Here is a 20,422-nt window from a genome sequence, read left to right on the forward strand (position 1 = left end):
CGATGGCTTAGAGAGGATTTCTTCTTGTGCTAACCCAATGCTGCACTCTCTCAACCCCTCTCTCTTTCTCTTCCTTTTGTTTCTCCATGGGAAGGGTTCCTCCCCTCCAAAGCACCGCTTTTTTTCTCTCCCTGAATTCACTTTCGTACACCTCACACTTTCCATACTGTCTCCCTCCAACCTTGGAGATCCTTCTGCCAGTCCTCAAATAAATTTCCTAGGTGTTCCAAGTGATCTGATCTCAATACAGCTGTGTTTGGGGGATAAGGAAAGCCCAGTGTTCCCTTACTTCTCTGCTATCTTAACTCCTCTCATCTCAGTATATTTGTGCTTTAAATGTTCCTAAAAGAAAATTAATCCTTCCTATAGAGTAAGATAACATCGTCCAGAGGCTCTATAATTTTTTGTGCTCAATGTTCTGAGCTCAAATTTACCAAAATGTTAGAAAAGACAATCAAGTGACAAAACACTAAGGATAAAAATACAGATTATAGAAACAGATCCAATATTGTTGAGAAATTGGGATTGTCATATGGGGATTTTGTAATAACTATAACTGGGAAGGGAGATATTTTGCATCCATTAAGGACAGAGCATGTTCTATCAGCTAAATCTCCCTTCAGATAACAATTATAAGTCGTCTATGAAAGAAGGGCATGACAATAGGTGAACTCTATTTACCCAAGGTTTCCTTAAGTACACATCCCAGTTCACTATGACAAATAGAAGAAGAAATCAGGCATAATGAGACAGGGCTGATGATATGGAAAATGGAGTTTAGGACTGCCAGAGTGGTGTGAAACTGAGGGAAAGGACACCTGGGTGACTCAGTAATTGACTGCCTGACTTCAGCTCAGGTCATGATTTCACAGCGGTTTGTGAGTTTGAGCCCTGCATTGGACTCTGATGACAGCTCAGAGCCTGGAGCCTACTTTGGTTTCTGTGTCACCCTCTGTCTCTGCCCTTCTGCCACTCATGCTCTGTCTCTCTCTCAAAAAATAAATAAACGTTAAAAAAAAAAAAAGGATACACAGAGATGGATGGACAAAATGAGGGAAGACATGGAGAATTTCAAGAGAAAATGCAAAAGTTAAAGAATATTTTGAAATTCTAGATTTGAAAAATGTAATATTAAAAATGCAAATTTATTGGACATGCTTTACAGATCACTGGACAAAGAGAAAGGATCAGTGAACTGAAATATAGGGCAATAGAAATCATTCGAATTTAATTATAGATAAAACACAGAATTTAAAACAGTGGAAAAGATTTTCAATAAATGATACTGGGGAAAAATGCCAAAATATTTTTTAAAAATAATCTAAACACTGATTTTAAGTCTTTGATAATAATCAACTCAAAGTAAATCATAGGTCTGTATATAAAATGAAAACCTATAAGACTCCTCGATGATAATATGGGAAAATATTATATATTTGTCTAAGTCCATAGAGCATACAACACCAAGAGTGAATCCTAGGGTAAGCTGTGGACTTTGGGTGATTATGATGTGTCATTTTAAGTTCATCAATTGTAACAGAAATTTCTACAGAAACAAGATTTGATAGAATTTGTTTCCAGGACCCCCACGCCAAAAGGAAATTTTATTTTCAGGTGGATTGAAATAATTTAAGAATAAAAGGCTAAATAAAATTAGACATTAAAAATAATATTTAGGAGACTATTGTCTGTTTAAGCAAATATTTTAAAATATGTTGTAGGATTAAAAACATATGTAGAAGTAAAATATATGACAAAAAGAACAACCAAAAAGACAGTGGAGAAGAAAGATAAAATGAAATATTAAAAAATACAGTCAATCTAAAATGAGGAAACAGGGGTGCCTGGGTGGCTCAGTCGGTTAAGTGTCTGACTTCAGCTCAGGTCATGATATGCTGGTTCATGAGTCTGAGCCTCTTGTCAGGCTCTGTGCTGACAGCCTAGAGCCTGGAGCCTGCTTCAGATTCTATGTCTCCTTTTCTCTCTACCCTTCCCCAACTCATGTTCTGTCTGTGTCACTCTCAAAAATAAATAATAAATAAAACATTTTTTAAAAATAAATACAATGAGGAAACAAACAAACAAAAAAAAACAAAGAAAAGATGGGTCAAGTATATAGTATGCTTAAGCTAACCAGGTATAGAATTACATAAAATATAAATAGAGTTATACTCCAGTTAAAAGACAGAAATTGTCCAACTGAATTTAGAAAAAGAGAAAGCTTTTTGTTTATATGAGATGCAGTTTGAGAATCAAAGACACAAATAAGATAAAAGTAAAAGGATAGGTAAAAATGTATTGTTATGGAAGAAGGAGGAGGAAGAGTAAAAAGGGAAGGTAGGAAGGAGGAACAAGAAAGCAACAAGAAGTGTTATCAGACATGAGTATCATTTTATAATGATAAAAGAATCAACTAAGCAGAAGGAGCTATTAGCTCCAAACGTGTATATATCTCATAGTAGAGCTTCAAAACACAGAACCATAAATGACAAAACAGGATGGATTTTTAAAATCTGCAATCATAAAGATAAAGATAGAAAAAATGTGTACAACACTGTTAACCATCTTGACCTTATTTATATTTATATCCACCAACTATAAAATGATAAAATTATTTTCTAATGCACATGGACCATTCACCAAGATAGACCATATACAGGGATTTATTTTTTGAGTCTCATTCAATAAATTCAAATAGATTAAAATCTTAGTATATTCTTAGACCCAAATGAAATTAAAATCATTATCAGTAATAAAAAGTAATAGGAAAGAAACCTAAATATTTGGTTATCAAACCACACACTTCTAAATAGACCATGGGTCAAAGAAGAAACCAAAATAGAAATAATAATTTTGAGCTAAGTGGTAATGAAAATACAACATATCAAAATATGTAGATGTAACTCAAGATACACTTTTCAGGGAAATTTACAAATGTAACCACAAAATTACAAATGTATACATTAAAAAGAAAATTTAAGGGGCACCTGTTGGCTCAGTTGGTTAAGTGTCTGACTCTTGGTTTTAGCTCAGGTCATGATCTCACGGATCACGAGATGGAGATCGGGTCCCGCATTTGGCTCTGCACTGACAGATGGAGCCTATTTAAGATTCCTTCTCTCTCTCTCTCTCTCTCTCTCTCTCTCTCTCACTCACTCTCTGTCCCTCCCCTGCCTGCTCATGTGCTCTTTCTCTCTCTCTCAAAAAAAAAAAAAAAATTAAACTTTATTTTTTAAAATACTTTTAAGGTTTAGTTATTTATTTTGAGAGATCGGGAGAGAGAATTCCAAGCGAGTTCCATGCTGACACAGCACAGAGCTTAACTTGGGGCTCAAATGCACAAACCCTGAAATCATGATCTGAGCCAAAACCAAGAGTCACATGCTTAATGGACTGAGTCTCCAGGTACCCCTAAATAAATAAACTTTAAAAAATATCAATGAAATAGAAAGTAGATGAGTGAAAGAAAAAAAATCATGAAAGAAAATGTTGGATCTTTGAATAGATGAATAAAATTGACACACATCTATGAAAACTGATCAACAACAAATAGATAAAACACAAATCACCAATATTGGGATTAAAATAGGGGATATGCCAATAGCTCCAACAGACATTAAAAGTATAATAAGGAAGTAAACATCAAGAAGATGCTACTCCCAACCAAAGACTGAGCCAATGCTGAATGAACTACAAAATCGTAACTTTTTCTGAGCCCATTAGAGCCCAGTTTTATGTAACTGAGTGAACTGAATCCCTGAAGTGCCAAGTCCCTCCAAGAAGAGATGGAACATGATAAACTATTTCACCTTTAGCAGAGCAAAGAAGAGGTGGCTGCCATTAAGGTGAGTTGAAAGAAAATAGCTAAAATTTTAGTGAATTGTTAAAGACAAAGTGTGGGTTAGCCTATGAGTTCAGATTAGTTTTGGCTCCAATCTTAATGGAAGTCTGTTCTCTGAAAGCTCTTTCCCTTAGGGCTCACTTAAGTGCTCATAAGAAAGATTGTGGGCAAAACAAAAACTAGACAGGGAACTTTTAATGGCATACAGGAAGAAAACCTGATTTACACCTCCAGATCCTTTCCTCCACCACGTAAATAAGCCATAATCTATGGTGGCAGCAATATAAAATGTCCCAGCCTCCTGAAACCTGGCAAAGAAGCACTGTTTCAGGGGAAAGTATTAGAAGCAAATGGGGGTTGGTAGGAAACCCTTTCACACAGAATGTTGTACAGATAGAAAGCAAAGGTATGAAACTGCTGCAGATGGTAGGAAACCCCTCTCTGCAAGAGACAGCCATGAATATAAAGCTGAGTTTGGCTACCACGGGGACATTGGGAAGGAACACGGAGGAAGCCCCAACAGTAGCCCTGGGCTCCCAGGATCTGCCTAATGAATTAACTACTCAGTGCTGTTGAGATTTCATGTCCTGTAATCCATGGGCAAAAGTTACTCTCTTGAAAAAAAATTTTTAAGAAAATTTAAAGTGCTAATATAGTCTGAGTTTCACAGATTTTCCTGAAACTGCTGTTTTTCCCAAGTTTTAAACTTTTTTTTGTTTATGCAAGACATTTTGAACAAGTTTTAATAAGGCATTTAAACATCTCTTCTCTTTTCTGAAATACATATCTCTGTAATAATTGGAAAGAAAGCATTCCTTTTTTTTTTTTTAACCATTTCAAGTTCAGAGCTACATAATGAAATAAAACAAGTATATCCCTTGAAGATTTCTAGGTAGATGACTTCTTAAAATCTAAATCTCAATTGAAATTGCTTTGCATTCTTTGATTGGAAAAGCTTCAGGGCTTCCAATTCAAAGTCTTGCCTTGCATTAAAATGACTGCAAATAATACATTTGTGGGTTACATTGAAAAACCTACAAAGAACATTTTTCCTTAAAAAGAAATATGCACTCATCTTCTTTAGAAGCATTTAGAAATCTTAACATGAAATGCTGAAGTAAATGGCTGATTTTTTTAAAAAAAAAAAAACCCAACATGAATAAGATATATATTTTACATGAGAGATAACATTGGATGATTTATATTATCACCAAATTCTAGTTTGTCTAAATAATTTTCCTAAAATAATCTCTAGTTTTGAATATACTGAAGAGGCAGCAGCAGCATGGTAAAATGGAGAGTGCTTGATTGGAGGCCACCTGTTCTGGCTTCCTCTCCTGAGTCTGTCACTAACCAGCTGGGTGACCTTGTTTGTCTCAGCTTTCCTCTGTGCAGTAAAGCATTGGGGTTATATATTATCGCTCTGGTTTCCCTCACATCTGAATTTTTTGTATGTTCCACAATTCTTCTATTTCTGACTTTTCCATGGCCCTACATTTAACCCCTCTACTGCTGCCTTTAAGGGAAGTGTCCAGCTCTAGAAGCTGAGGCTCTCAAACTTACATTTGCATGATAATTGCCTGGAGACATTTATTTTAAACAGACTCCTGGCTCCACTGACTTAACTAAAATTTAATAGATATGAGGTAGGGCCCAGGCATATTAATTTTTAACTATCATCCCAGGTGATTATGATCCAGTGGTCACAGATTCAAGCACTGTTTGCAAGCAGAATGTAGGGGAAACATAGAGGGCTCAGGACTTTCTAGTTTAGAAAATAAAACTGCTTCTCATCCTCTAACCTCCCAGCTAACAAAATATTCTCAAAGAATTTGCCTCAGAGAAAAGATCAAATCATCCTTTACTGAGATCTCAGAAAGATTTAAGAAGGTGATTAGTAGACCCTTTCAACTACGCAAAAAGAATTCCAAGTAAGGCTTTAAGAAGCCATCTAGCTTCATTGCACAAGAATGAGTGAAGAAGCCAAGGCTAGTCTCCGTGAGAATGGGAATCCACATGAAGGATGTCCAACCAATGTCTCACTTATAACACCAGACATGAGGAAGAGATCATCTAAAAATAGGCATCCCTAGTCAACCTTCTAGCTGACTTCGATCACGTAGTAAAGTAGCCAGGATCAGTAGAAGAAAAATCCAAATTGCTGATACTCAGAATCTGAGCTGAATCAAAGTGTTGTTTTAAGCCTGTAAGTTTTGGGATGATTATTTTATAGAGCAAAAGGTACCTGATAGAACCCCAAGTGTAGCCAGTATATTGTTTACATGTAAAGAAATACGGACATTTTCAGACAAGCAATGTATCAGAGAACTCATTAACAGCAGATCTCCATATAGGAAATTCCAAATGAATCCAGATAAACAAATAAGAGATGCAGAAAAGATGAAAAGAGACTGAAATGGTAAATATGTGGATAAATAACAATGAATAATGACTGCATGTAATAGTTATAGTGCCTTAGTAGATTAGATATATAGGCAAATACATAAGTCATATTAGATAGATAAAGGAGAGAATTAAAAATCACAATACTAATAGCAGTAAGTTTGGAGAGGGATAAATGGAGTTTAATGTTCTAAGGTTCATAAATTACTGAAAAAAAAATGGTAAACATTCTAAGGAACATAAACTTCATAAATCAGGGATGCACTTGTGATTTCTAGTGTAGCTTCCCAAAGATGGCTAAAAGAGTGGGTAAATATCAAACTAATAGAAGAGGAAATTGATTGATAAAAACAATTAATCCTCCCCCCCCTTAAAAAAGAAGACAAGATGGGGGAAGGAAAGAATATACCAGAGGCAGGACAAATAATGTAGTGGATTTAAACATAAATATATCATTAATTTCACTTAACTGAAAAATTATTCTACTTAAAAGATAAAGATTGTCAAACTGGAATTTAAAAAATAAAATAAATCCCAATTATACACTAATTGCAAGTAACATGCCTTAAATGTAACCTTACATAATGATTGTTAGCAGTCAGTAGTGTGGTTATCTTTAGGGAAGAGAAAAAAGTAGCAATTGTAAGGGGGTATTGGGATCTTTTGGGATGCTGGCAATATTCTAGTTCTTGATATATTTACTGGTTGCATAGAAGTCCACTTTGTAACAATTTATTGATCTCTGCTTTTATGTACTTTTCTCTATGTGTTTATTTCATAATTTAAAAAGTTAAAAAACCCATACTACCTATCCCATAGAGGCCTTACAAAGATCAAGGCAATAGGGCACATAAGGATTATGCTTATTTTCTGGCACATCAAAAGCACTTGATAAATGTGTGTAGATATTATTTTCATCATTTTTTTATACTTTATACAATCCAAGTAATTTTTACTCTGACAAGATCATTCTAATGTATATTCAGAAGAATCAGCTAACAAAAATCGTCAAAACCTACAGTGAAAAAAGAATATAAATGATTACTTATCCTAACAAATATTAAAGTATATATAATAATCAGTAAGAATAATACTGGTATAGGTCTCCAAGAATATAATGAATAAATAATCCATATGTATATTTAATTAAATACACGTCATATTTTATCAAAAAAACAAATTAGCATTTCAGATTCATTGAAGAACAGATTTGTTAGAAAAATAGAATATGCAAGGGGCGCCTCGGTGGCTCTGTTGGTTAAGCGTCCGACTTCGGCTCAGGGCATGATCTCGCGGTCCGAGAGTTCGAGCCCCGCGTCTGTCTCTGTGCTGACAGCTCAGAGCCTGGAGCCTGTTTCAGATTCTGTGTCTCCCTCTCTCTCTGGTCCTCCCCTGTTCATGCTCTGTCTCTCTCTCTGTCTCAAAAATAAATGTTAAAAAACATTTTTTTAAAAAAAAGAAAAATAGAATATGCATGAGTTGGTGTTGTATTTATTTCAGCAGCAAATGACTTATTGCCTGATACCCTACCTGGTCTACTTCCCCTGTTGCTCTTTCTTCAGTTTGCTCTCATGGAAAGATTCTTTTTTTCCCAAGAGTTAGTCACTCTTTTATTTCATATTTGTTCTTCCCCAAAGCAGGATCTTTAAGTTAAATGTTTCCAACCACGTGCTATATCTTTAAATTTTTTTAGCATCTTAATTGTGCTCTTTTAATTAGCATTTTATTTCACATAATTCAAAAGACAACCTAATTTCTTAGGCAAAAGTAGAATTGATAATATTATGGTTGAACTAGCATTTACAATGATATGTGGACAACGGGCTAATCATTTAGTAGATTAAAAAAATAGCTTAAAAATTAAAATCACCTATAAACTGAAATTAATGCTAGATGAACTAAAGACAATTATTTCTTATTTTTATGATTTAAAAAAAATTTTTAACATTTATTTATTTTGGAGAGACAGAGGGACAGAACATAAGCATGAGAGGGCACAGAGAAAGAAAGACACAGAATCTGAAGCAGGCCTCAGGCTCCAAGTTGTCAGCACAGAGCCCAACATGGGGCTCGAACCCACCAACTGTGAATTTTTAAATAAAAGCATAAATATGGTAAGAGAAAATATAGTTAGGATTTTATGTTCCCTTGAGATGAGAATAGAGGGGCTTTTTGGTGACAGCTTTATTGAGATATAGTTCACATACCATACACTTGTTTTTTAGTGTATTTACAGAACTATAAACATCACGAGAATCAATTTTTGAGCACTTTCATCATCCCCCAAATGGGCCCTGTAATCTTTCACCACTACCCCGTTATCCAGCCCTATCCTCCTCACCCCTAACACCCAGCCCGAAGCAGCCACTAATCTTCTTTGCCTTCCTGGGTTTCCCTGTTCTGAACATTTCAAGTGAATGGAATTGCATAGTATGTGGTCTTTTGTGACTAGCTTCTTTAATTTATCATGTTTTCAAAGCTCATTTATCTTCTATCATTACTTCGTTCCTTTATATGGCCAAATAATATTCAATTGTATGGATCTACCACATTTTGTTTACTTATTCATTATTTGATAGATATTTGGGTTGTTTCACCTTTTTGGTTATTATAAATAATACTGCTCCAAACATTCATATATAGATTCAGTTACTGTACTTTTCAACTCCAGAAATTCCATTTGGTTCTTTTTTTTAATAATTTTTATCTCTTTATTGATATTCTCTATTTGATGAAACATTGTCCTCGTCCCTTCTTTTACTTCTTTAACCATTTAAGCATGTTTATAATGGCTCTCTGAAGTCTTTTTTGCTTAAATCTGACATCTGGTCACACTCATGGGCACTTTCTATTGCTTGGCTTTTTTTTTTCTTTCTGTTGTATGGGTCACATATTAGTGATTCTTTGTGTGTCATAATATTTTCTTGAAGATTGGCTATTTTAAAGATTTTATTTTTTATTTTTCTTTTTTTTAAGTAATCTCTACATCCAATATGGGTCTCAACTCATAGCCCTGCGATAAAGAATTGTATGCTCAACTGACTGAGCCAGCCAGGTGCCCCTGAAAACTGGATATTTTACTTTATTTTATTTTTATTTATTTATTTTTTTTGAAAGAGAGAGAGAGCATGAGAGAGCACACAAGCAGGGGAGAGGGGCAGTTGGAGAGGGAGAGGGAGAATCTTAAGCAGGCTTCCTGCACACCTCAGAGCCTGACACAGGCCTCCATCTTACAACTGTGAGATTATAAACTGAGCTGAAATCAAGAGCCAGATGCTTAATTGACTGAGCCACCCAGGCACCCCTGGATATTTAAAATGATATAATGTAACACCTCTGGAGGCTCCCCTTTTGCCTCAGGTATTTGTGATTATTGTTTTCTTGTTTACTTCCTTAGTCACTTACTGGATTATTATGAAGAAGTATCATTTCTTCCACAGTGTGAAGTATATTTTGCTTCTTACAGAGCACAGGCCTGACATGCACATAGTCACCTTGGATGACAGTGGTTTTAGGAGGGCTTTTTCAGTCTGTCTTTTCCCCTGATCACATCCAGCTGCTAAGCTCTACTAATTACCAGCTGATTTTTCTCTTGTTTTTAACATTGAAGCTTTGTTCCTACCCAAGGAAAGCTCTTCTTTGCTGTCTCTGGTAAACATATTGGCTTATGATTTACCTAATATCCCTCAGGAAGCAACCAACCTCCTCTTGTCACTTTCTACTAAACCTACACTGGTTTTGAGAGCACCCTTAGAATTGAACTTACACTTTTTCAAATAAACTCAATGTTGTTCTTGTCTTTTCTATGTTTGTTTGTTTCCCCAGATACTATAGAAGCTCTCTATTCTTATGGCCTACTCCTCCACCAGAGCAAAATCTCTGAGCCATGGCTTTGGAAATGATTGTGGGGGTCACTGGTATGATTCTCTCTGAGTGACCCCTAGACTTAGAAGAGCTCTGGATGGTGGCAGGGGGTGAGGGGAGGGATTAGCATCTGGTATTCTAGACTTAACTGTCTTGACATGGAAACTCCACCCTACAAATATGACTTGGTTTCTATTACTCTCAACCTGTCATGCCAGAGGTAGAATGTCTGCTATAAGAGTGAGGTCATGGTAGAAGAAGGTAACCCTGACTTCTCAGCGACACTCACCTGCCATTTGGCTACTGCAATAGGTAGTTGGGAGTAAGACAAGAAATACTAAAGGCCTGTCCCTTCCATTAAGATACCATATCTTTCTATCAGGAGCTGGGTGGTGAGGGGGTGGTGAGGAGTAAGGAGTCCTGTATTCTTAACTCCATCTGGAGTTGAGAGTTTAATCTGAACTGGGGTGTGGAGTGGGGGTCATGATTCATGACCATGATGATTCATGATCATGATTCAAATGGTAGACTCTCACTCTTCTGAGTTTTATTAGAGTTTCTTGAATAGATGTGTCTCCATTTGATGTCATCCCTTAAAACCACTTCTAGAGACTTTAGATGTGTTTGTTGCAATCATTTAAAATCACTTAAACATAATTTCACCTCCCCTATGCCTGTTTTTCTAGGTAGTTTAAAAATATGGCATTAAAGATAGAAATGTAAGGAGTGATGTTACCAAGTTGGAATGGGGGATCCCAGTCTCTGTGAGCTACAAAGATTGACAATTAGACAGCTATCCACAAACAAAAATAGCTCTGGGAGAAGTCAGGAGTCCACTCAGGAAGCTTTAGAAATGCAGTGGAACAAAAACTCTGAGAATAACTATACAAAAACATTTGGAAGAACAGTTTCAATTTACCTATCCCCCAGGCCAGCATTGCTCAGTGGTAAGAGGGAACTCCCCACCTCAAGAGTTCCCCTATCTAGGAATGGGAGGATGAAGTTAGCAAACAGTTCCCCTAGCTTTGGGGTGCACTGCAGGATGCATCCACTTTGGTTCAACTGCCAAGTTGACTCATCTAAAGATAGCTGCAAACAAGAAAGACATAGGTTACTAATAATAGCCACACAAAAGGAATGACCATGGTTCTCTGCTCCTGAGAAGACCCCCGAAGTTTTTGCCACTGGAGAAACCAATGGCCAGCAGAATCACTATGCACCCCCTGCTGATTTTGCCCCACAGGTTTTTGCTGCCACAGACACCAGCTTCCTAAGTCTCTCTCTGCTCCCTCCCTCACATCCCACATAACCTCTGTGGCTGCACGTGTAACACCAGCTTAGACCTTTCCATGGCTGATTCCCAAAACTGTGTGTGCATGCTTAGTTTTCCCCTGTGGCTATGCACATGTATGCTTCTGACCTAACTTCTGTCACTAGCCTCCATTGCTCTGCACATGCCTGTGGTGAGATTGTGCAGCCACAGGAGTACATGCTGATAGCCATGACCCTTGCAACTGTTAGCTTTCCCACAACTGGCCCCAGTCTCTGCTGCTAGCCTTGGCTCTCACCACTATGGGTATGTCTTTAGCAGGCCCCTTTGACAACACAGGCACCTGGAGATGGCCAGTGCAGCAAAGCACATCATTGGCTCTGGCAACCATAGCTGTCTGCCCTCGTCCTTAGCAGCTAGAAACAGAGGCACCACTGAGAACCTGACAGGTCTCAAACCTTTGCAGAACCCCTGCAGCTCTCTCTAAGGATCGCGCTGTTGGCCATGTAATGGGCTTCAAGACCTGAGTCATTGAGACATTATATCCTCCATACCAGTAGCTGCCACATACCGCTACTCTTGGGACCCTGCACTACTAGAACTGGGGTTACAGCATGCTCCGGGGTGGACCCAAGTATAGGTTAAAGTCTTTCCTTACTGAAGTCAGTCCCTAATGTCTGGAAGAGGTGACTATTTTTTCAAATGTGCAGACACCTATGCAAGACTTTACGGATCATGAAGAATCAGGAAAACATGGTATCACAAAAGGAACATAGTAATCTTTCAGTAACTGATCCCAAAGTAATGGACAGAAACAAAAAATAAAATAAGTGTACTAAAAATGCTTAGAACGCTACAAGGAAACACAGATACACAATTTACATAAATCAAGAAAGCAATACGAGGGGTGCCTGGTGGCTCAGTGGGTTAAGCATCTGACTCTCCATTTCAGCTCAGGTCCTGACTTCATAGTTTTGTGAGTTTGGGCCTTGCGAGTTTGTGAGTTTGAGCTTGTGAGCCCTTGTGAGTTTGGGCTCTGTGATGACTGCATAGCCTGATTGGGATTCTCTCTCTCCTTCTGTCTCTACCCCTCCCCTTCTCACACTGTCTCTGTCTCTCTGAAAAGAAATAAATACAACTAAAAAAATGTAAAAAAAAAGAAAGCAATACACGAATAAAGTGAGAGATTCAACAAAGAGATAGAAAACATAAACAGAACCAAACAGAAATTTTGGAATTGAGGCATAAAGTGGTCAAAGGGAAGAATGCAGCAGAAAGCTTCAACAGCCAACTGACCCACAGGAAGAATCAGTGAGCTTAGAGACATTATTCAAAATTATTCAGATAGAGGAGCAAAACAAAATAAAACAAATAAAAAAATGAAAAGGAATGAAGAAACAAAGTAAATCTTAAATGTTCTCAACAGTAACAAAAAAAGGTAATTACATGATGTGAAGAATGTATTAATCTTACTGTGGTAAATACTTCACAATATGTCCATCTACCAAACATCCCATTGTATATTTTAAATTTATGCAATATTGTGTGTCACTTATATCTTAACAAAGCTGGAAAAAAGATAGAAATATAAAGAAAAGGTAATAAATTTGAGTACACAAGAATGTAAAATATATGTATATTTCTAAAGTTGGAAAGAAAACTCAAGGAAATATTAGCAACAGATAAAATAGTATTATCTTAAATATACCAAAAACTTTGGAAAATCTTTAGGATAAAGATTAGCGCTCAAATAAGTAAATGAACAAAGCACACAAACTGGCATTTCATAAGATGCAGAAAACAAATGAGTATGTAAAAGTTTGACCCTACTAGCAATAAAGAAAGAAAAGTGAGAAACACTTTATGTCCACAAGTTAGAAAAGATATAAGTACAATTATATTATTCTGTTAGCAAGTTTGCAAGGAACTGGGAAAATATATCACTGATGAAAGAGCAACTTGATGCAAACTTTGGCAAAATAAACGTAATATTAAAAGTGTGCATTACTTTGCTATGTTGCATTCAGTCCATTTAAAAATGTTAGCAGAGTGGGATGTATGGTTAGTGGCTATGTGCATGTGTGCATGTGTATTGGTTTTAACGTACCCTCTTGCCAGGGTTAGTTAACTTTTGTAGTTCCCTAATCAAGAATATATATTCCAGACATGGGTAGTTAGCATCAAAAAGCCTCTTATCAGAAACCACGTGAGATTCAATTAACTGTATTTAAGATCAATGATAAAAGCTTTGTTAATTGGCATAATTGAAGTAGCAATGATCATTCACTGGTAAAATGAGTGGTGCTCAAGATATGGGTTTGACTAGAAAGATTGCAGTGAATGTTGCTCTGCAGAACATGGGATGAGAATCTGGTGTGTTCAATAGTTTATATTCCTGGGAATGGTGTCCTATGCTTATGCTTGCAATCATTTCTGTGTTGAGCACTTTTCAGAGGATTTTTTGCCGGACTCCAGTTAAAATGTTAACTGAATCTTGCCTTTGCAATATTGTTGCATTTGCCTCTAGGGAATCTTTCATTCAAAGAGTCATTGGAGAGCCTATAGGATACAGAGTTGGCACTTTGTTGAGCTCACAGTTGAATGATTGGTTTTTACATGGGCTTGCTCTGTTCTTACATGTGCAGAATTTAGACTTGAATCTTCTTTTATTATAATTTACTACATTGTTTTGAGGGTGTTGAGCATAAGACATAGAGCTGTCACCTACCTTTAGTTTTTGGAAATCGTGAATATCTACCCCAAAGAATTTAATAATTAAAAATGAGGGGTCCCAGGGGCGCCCGGGTAGCTCAGTGGGTTAAGTGCCTGACTCTTGGTTTGGGCTCAGGTTGTGATCTCATGGTTCATGAGTTTGAGCCCTGAGTCAGGCTCTGTGCTGACAGCGCTGAGCCTGCTGGGGATTCTCTTTCTCACTTTCTTTGCCCCTCCCTCCACCCTGTGCACACTTGCTCTCTCTCTCTCTCTTTCTCTCTCTCTCTCTCAAAATAAATAAACTTTAGTGTATGTGCTGCCGAAGCGAGCACAAAATAAATAAACTTTAAAAAAATTATTAAAAAAAATAAAGAATGAGTGGAGCCTGGGTGGCTCAGTTGGTTGAACATCTGACTTTTGATTTCAGTAAGGTCTGTATCCCAGGGACCTGGGATTGAGCCCTATGTTGGGCTCTACACTGAGCATGGAGCCTGCTTTAAGATGCACTCTCTCTCTCTCTCTGTCTCTCCTCTTAAATACAGAGAACTGAGGGTTGCTGGTGGGGTGTAGGGTAGGGGGATGGGCTAAATGGGTGATGGGTATTAAGGAAGGCACTTGTTGGGATGAGCACTGGGTGTAATATGTAAGTGGTGAATAGCACTAAATTATATTCCTGAAATTACACTATATTATTATATTATTATATTATTATTATATATATTATATTATATATTATATTATTATATTATTATTATATTATTATTATATTATTATATATTATTATTATATTATTACACTATATGATAACTAACTTCAATTAAAAAAAAAAAATTCTCTCCCCACCATACTCTCTACTCCCTCCTTCTACCCCTCTCCCCCACTCATACTTGCTCTCTCTCTCTAAAACAAATAAACAATAATAAAGGATTTATGTAAAATATCACTTCAATATGTTTATCAAGGATTTACTTATCATGGCAAAACATACATGATTTACTATTGAACAATTGGTGGATAATTGATTAATTTTGGGCATATTCTAAAATGAAATATCAAGATTTTAAAAATTAGGGCATAGAAAACTAGTGATAGGGAAAAAAATGAGGACACATTGTCAAGGAAGAAAATGATATTAAAACAATATGTGAAATATGAAAATAAATATTTTAGAAAATATATAATTGTGCTTATGTGCATATAGGATCAATTGTTTAGGACAAAATGAAAGATATATGATTGATTAACTTTCTAATTTCTTTGTAACTCTTTCATCTCCAAACACCAGGGTTTATAAGAGAGTTGTTGAGGAACCACATGCATTAGTATCACTTGGTTTCTTTGCAAAACTCACATACCCCAAACTTATTAAATTTTTTTGATGTTTTATTTATTTTTGAGACACAGAGAGACAGAGCATGAGCAGAGGAGGGGCAGAGAGAGAGAGTGAGGGACAGAATCCGAAGCAGGCTCCAGGCTCTGAGCCGTCAGCACAGAGCCCGAATCGGGGTTCAGACTCACAAACCACTAGATCATAACCTGAGCTGAAGTTGGACGCTTAACCGACTGAGCCACCCAGGTGACCCACATACCCCAAACTTATTAAATCAGAATATCTTGGGGGTGAATTAGCTATCTATGTAACAAATTGCAACAAAACATAGGATCTTAAACTAATAAACACTAATTGTTCTATTATTATTATTATTATTATTATTATTATTAATTATTTTTCTCTGCCATCTAGGTACCTCTTAGTGGGAGTGTTTCTGGCTGAGGGTTTCTCGTGAAGTCAAAGTCAAGCTGTTGGCCAGTGATTTATTATTTTAAGATTTCACAGGGACTGGATCATCTGCTTCCAAAGTCACTTACATAGCCATTGGTAAGACTCAGTAGGTCCACCTCTAAACTTATTCCAATGAATTCTGGCAGGTCTTAGTTATTTGCCATGTGGAGTTTTCCATAGACTGACTGATTTTCTTCACCATGTGGAAGCCGGCAATCTGGGAGAATGAGCGCACTCAAGATAGAAGCCACAGTCTTTGTGTAACCTAATGTTGAAAGTGACATCCATCATTTTAATGAATCAATAATAGTGAATCAGTAAGTCTAGCCAACAGTTAAAAGGAAAGGAATTAAATAAGGACATGAATACTAGAAAGCCTGGATTGGTGGGGAATATCTTATAACAATTCCTAACATGGGCTGGACCCTTAAACCTGAATTGTTAACAATGTTTATTTTTTTAATTGTTAACAATATTTGTAAAGGATTCATATACAAATCATTTATTTCCTAAATAGTTTTAATAGAACAAAAAAAAATTGATAGGTAGAATCTGACTGATTAATTATAGCCCATGGATTGGTTTCCTCTGCATCTAGCCTTCTGCATGGATAATTGCCAGTCTTATGTTATCTAAGATTACATTGTTTGGGGGTCAAGACCAGAAATCCAGTTTTCTCAGTTCCTAAAAAGATACACTTTTCAGTTCATTGAGCTTCATCTTTGTTTCTCCTTAGTTTTGGAAATTATTCTACTTTGTGAACAAGTACATGAATTATAATGTTGAACAATAACAAAAATACCAAAATCCACTTTGGAATCAACACAAAGTGGCTGTAGTCTGTAAAAATAGATAAGTCCTATGTGACTGTAATATAAAACTTTTTTGAGGAAGCTGGCAGAAGACAGTCTTTGATAGTACAAAATACACCTTTTTCCTCAGAATAATGGGTTCCTAAAACAAATGAGTGTAAATTGACTATCTGTAAACTGAACACATACTATATGAACTAATGTGGCTAGCCATTGAAAAGGGATTTTTCATAGTTTCTTCATTATTCACAGATTCCATATTTGCATATGTAAAATTTATTTGCCATGCCTACTTGCCAAAATTCATTTGTAAACCCCAAGTCAATATTTGTGACACTTTTGCGTCATTTGTGGACACAGAATAGTGAAAAATTCCAGTTGCCAACTTTCCCCATTGAAGTCTACAAGTCTACAGGGATAAAAACAAGTGGTGCTTTATACCTGAGGATGATGCTGTGCCTTCCTGTTTTATCTCTCCTATTATAAAGCGGTGTCTTTTTGGCAGTTCATCTGCTGCCACATTTTTCAAAATTTTTGTGCTTTTTATGGTTATCTTGCTACTTGAAGTGGCCCAAAGTATAATGCTGAAGTGCTGTCTCATGTTCCTAAAGGCAAGAAGGCCATGTGCTGTGCCTTACGGAGAAAATGCATGTGCTGGGTAAGCTTTGTTCAGGCATGAGTATGCTGCTGGCTGTGAGTTCAATGTTAATGAATCAACAATACATATTAAATAAGGTGTCTTTAAGCAGAAGTACACATAAAACAAGGTTTGTGTATTGATTGTGAAAGGTTTGTGAAAAATCTTATCACCAGAGGGTCCCAGGAACCTATTTCTCCTAGGAGCAATGGTTTTAGTAGTTACTAATTCATTGTTCGTAGAGAGTTTATAGAACATAACTACCACACACAACGAAAATCAACTACCTACTTTTGCAAAGTAAGGACTTCTGGAACTTCTATTTTTGCATTTGTATGTAAAGAATCTAATAAAATCTGGAAAAAGTGTGGAGGGGAGCACAGCTGATTCCTAATTTAACTTCATTATGCTTAAATTCAGTGGGAGTCTCACAGCCATGTTTATAAAGGTGTTTTGGCTGGGGTGTCAGGCTTCTAGTTTACTTTAGCTCTGTCTGTCAGTGTGTGTCACAACCTGCATGGCAATTAATGATGCTTTTGTGTGCTAATTATCATTATCCCACTATGTGGCCATTATTATTCTGATGCCCTTAGTTTGAAGCTCAGGCATCAATCATTCACCTAAAACAATTGCATAGAAGGAAGCTTGGGAAGACATCTCAAAGTCCTTACCTGAGCTCTGTTTTATTATATCTGTTACATAAAGCTCTTTGTGACACAATTCTTTAAAAAATACTGTTTTATCCACTTGATTAGAGTGAATTTGAAGGTAGGTTTTAAAATGGGGATAGGATAGAAGTGGTGTTTTATACCCGAAGATCTAATCACCAAATACATTAAAATAAACAAAATGACAAAACTAAGGTGCATATTATCTGAGTGAGGCACCCCTGTCATTGGATGACATTATTCAACTCATTTAGAACAAAGAGGGTGCTGTTTTTGAGTTTGTTTATATCCTACTGGATACAAAGTGTAAGAAGAAAATTGAATCAAATTAGATTGGTCAGAAGAGACATAATTCTTTTCCTGTGATACTCTTCCTCCTTCCTCCTCCTATATTAAAGCCACAACTACTCTCCACCCCCACCCCCCCTCACCCCCCACTCCCCTGGATGTAGGGGGAAGGAATAACAAGAGCAGACAGGGAGATCTCCTATCTGGAGTTTTTAGAACTGTTGCATGCTGACTCTAACCTGATGATGTATTCTGCCCATGTCTCCAAAAAGTCAAAAGCATTTTCAGCGTTGATTTCCCTTAAGAATTATCACACTTTGCTCACATTGGTTTAATGAGTGTAGGAGGTGACCTTGTGTCCACATAGATAGTGCTATATTAAAAGACCTGGAAGTAAAACCTCACATGTGTGTAAGTAATTATTTTAGGCGGTGTGATGGGTGGAGTTATTGCAGTTCTTTGCTTACATGCTACCTAGGCTACTGGGGCAGGAGACATTTTTCACTGCATTATAATGATGATTATTTGCAAATTACATGAGCACCAATAATTCATTCATGCACTGATACAGATAGAGCAGGGGATTCAGTGCAGTGGTATTGAACTTGTTGCTGGCAGCATTAATTGATTCGTTTGGAACATTTCCCCCCACAGAATCCCAATGACAGCTTCCCTGAGCAAGAAACTGACACACAGCCAGGGCCCCAGATATGCAGGGACACACGGGTGAGGACGTCGTCTTATCTCCTGGCAGGGGCTGGTTCTCCTAAGAAAACTCTCCAATCCTGGGAGCTTCAGTGAGAGGCTTTCTATCTTTTATTTTTTTTTTTATTTTTTTTATTTTTTTTTATATTTTTATTTTTTTTTATTTTTTAATATATGAAATTTACTGTCAAATTGGTTTCCATACAACACCCAGTGCTCATCCCAAAAGGTGCCCTCCTCAATACCCATCACCCACCCTGCCCTCCCTCCCACCCTGCCCTCCCTCCCACCCCCCATCAACCCTCAGTTTGTTCTCAGTTTTTAACAGTCTCTAATGCTTTGGCTCTCTCCCACTCTAACCTCTTTTTTTTTTTTTTTTTTCCTTCCCCTCCCCCATGGGTTTCTGTTATGTTTCTCAGGATCCACATAAGAGTGAAACCATATGGTATCTGTCTATCTTGGTAGAGGTGTTAGTCTTTCCTGTGGGATTGAAAAAAGGGACTGACTTATTTGTTGTATTTTAAAGTAGCCACTGTTCTTCTCAGGGAAATGTTGGGGATATGGCTCTTCTCTGAAAATGTTGGGGATGTGCTGATAAAGATTAGCATTTGATCTGTGTGGCCCTATTGATGAAAAGAAAAAAAAAATGCCTCTCATCTTAATGTTTAACTGACATCCCCTCAACACGACCCAAATCTGTCTCTCCTGATACATAATGCCTGTCTTTCCAACTGCATGGTAAACAGTGGAGCAGATATTAAGTTTTGGTCATTTTTAGTTTCCCAGAACCTACTAGAATACAATGTGTTGCTTATAATAGATATAGAAGAAGGGTTAAAGGAAAGAATGAAAACAAAAGTATTTGAATTTGAAATTTGGAAACACTGTTAAGAGACTTTGCCCTAAATCTTAATAAAACTTTGAAAATTGCTTCAATTTGTAGTCTCTTGGGGAGACCGTAACAGCCTACTTTATTCTTTTCTCATTGAAATTTTATTTCAAGTTTAAAGCATCACTTTTTTTTCTGAACATGTTAAGACTATGCATGTATATATAGGAATATTTTCTGGAGAATTCTGGCCAGGCATTTTTTTTTGTCACATATATTTTTACTGAAAATCATATGTGTAATTTTAAGTGACTAGGTGCAGAAAAACAATCAACCTAAAAGTCATTACATTATAAGTCATGGTTCTGGCAGGAACACAAAAGCCTTTAGAGTGAGTAAAAACAATTCATCTTAACTAGTTATTTACCATGGAAAATTCTTGCATTACCAACATTCCGGTATTGCAAAAGTGCCTGCACTGGAGAAACGCACCACATGGATGTGGGGAAGGGGACTTACAATATCTATCCAAATGTAAGCAATCAAGAAATCTGGGGAACAGTAACAAAAACTCTTTTCTTTAGCGTTAATCTCAGAAACAAGGAAAACC

This window comes from Panthera tigris, chromosome A2 (assembly GCF_018350195.1).
Source record: "Panthera tigris isolate Pti1 chromosome A2, P.tigris_Pti1_mat1.1, whole genome shotgun sequence".
NCBI lineage: Eukaryota > Metazoa > Chordata > Mammalia > Carnivora > Felidae > Panthera > Panthera tigris.